At 33.4% G+C, this 1,761-nt stretch overlaps 1 long non-coding RNA gene across 1 annotated transcript in view; it reads right to left on the reverse strand.

Moving 5' to 3' along the window:
- Positions 1-1,417: 1,417 nt before the first annotated feature.
- LOC117104182 overlaps positions 1,418-1,761 on the reverse strand; it is an 18,449-nt gene continuing 18,105 nt past the window's right edge. Inside the window, exon 4 of the long non-coding RNA XR_004444710.1 lies at positions 1,418-1,591. This is a non-coding gene — a long non-coding RNA (uncharacterized LOC117104182). The remainder of the gene's footprint in view (positions 1,592-1,761) is intronic.

Consider the following 1,761-nt stretch of genomic DNA (forward strand, 5'->3'; position numbering starts at 1 on the left):
GTTAGGTATAGATTACAGTACTTTTATTTTATTAATTTGTTGACTTTGGCATACAGTACTGTTTAATAATTATATTTTGTATCTATTTTATTTAATTTCTGCATTTAACTTTTGCTTTTTATGATGTACCTTTATGTGTAATTTGTTAATTGTAAATAAGGTATCTCACGGCCATAATGAAAAACAGCATGTATTTGTTGATTTGTGTTTCGTGAATAAATAAAGTTTTACTACATTGCTTGGAATTAGAACACATTAAATGATGGTCCATATCATTTTAATAAGCAATAAAATAATAAATTGAAAAATATTTAAATATTTTGGACCACACAGGATCTCATCAGAAAGGGGCGCCATCAATTTTGAATCAATATTAATATCAATCTAAGGTCCCTTTCTAATGCTTTTGTTTGCTGTAGGTTAACATATGGCTGTCATTCACAGCGACATCTATGGCTGCCATCCTTGAGCAACATCTATATAAAGCGCCATTTATATGGTCATACATAAGCCTCATATTCACACCCTTGGAGAGCGTGTTGTGTTAGAGGTACATGCACCTGTTGATACGCTCTCTCACTAGAATTTTTTTCTATATATATTTATATATTTTTGTACTGATGCCAGTGAAAAGTCGAATAAAAATAAAAATAAAATAAAATATCAACACCCTTCTCCAGATTGTCACCAATCATTTCTTTCTTCGAACATTCTAGAAAGGTTCATTCAAATCCATTGATCAGTTTTTGATATGTTTAGGTTTGGATCAACTTAAAAAATGAATCAATTCTTCCTAGTAATTTGGTTGGCCTGCGTTGTTTCTCTTTGAATGGCCCTTGCATCCACACTCAAAATTGTCACCAAAACATAATTATTTCTTTTCTGGGACCATTCTAAAAGGTTTCAATTAGATCCAATGATTAGTTCTTCAGCAGTTTAAATGACTCCCAAATCTGGATTGTCAACAAAATTTGTGAATTGTCTCTTCCAGAAAGTTCAATTAAGATTGGAATGTCTGGTCTGGGACATTTCTTTTTACATAAGCCTCATATTTACACCCTACTCTGGATAATCACCGAAAGTTAATTACTTCTTCCTTGGAATATAACAAGCCATTCTCGAAAACTTCATTCAGATCCACTGATCTAGTATCTAGTTTTGAGACATTTATGTCTGGGAAATTAGCAATTTAAATAAATCCCTCCCCCACCAATTTTTTTATTTCATGTTACGTTACTCACTCTATTTTGTTTTCAGTTTCCTTTATTACTTTGATATTGATGTATTAATAATAATTAAAGAGTGACGAGTCTAAACCTGTCAGGGGTAAAATGACCTAAGCATCTGATACTCGTCAAACAACAACAAAGCGATCAAACAATTACAAGGTATTATAATTAGATAAAAATGGTTCATTACTTACGTGAACATTGTGGAATAGTTGTGTTCCATAGGCCATTTTGGCAGATGAGAGATTCACTTCCCTGTAGTGTGAATCCTGTCAGACAACCAAAGTGGATAATACCATTGTGACTCAGTGAAGACGTGTATCGAAAACCTGCCAATGGAGTTCCAGGATCTTGGCAGTCAGCTGAAAGATAAAGAAATAATTTAAAGCTGGATGTCAGTGGCATATATATATATATGTATTTCCAGATTTATCTGACCGAACGCCCTCTTGAGGCATAGCATTGTGTAATACAATGTTCCCGACGGGTATTTGGACCTGTTCAACCATGAAGCCTTCGTGGTCTAGTGGTT

The sequence above is a fragment of the Anneissia japonica genome, unplaced genomic scaffold, assembly GCF_011630105.1.
Source record: "Anneissia japonica isolate Jap-2015-1 unplaced genomic scaffold, ASM1163010v1 scaffold4646_len54946_cov226, whole genome shotgun sequence".
Lineage (NCBI taxonomy): Eukaryota > Metazoa > Echinodermata > Crinoidea > Comatulida > Comatulidae > Anneissia > Anneissia japonica.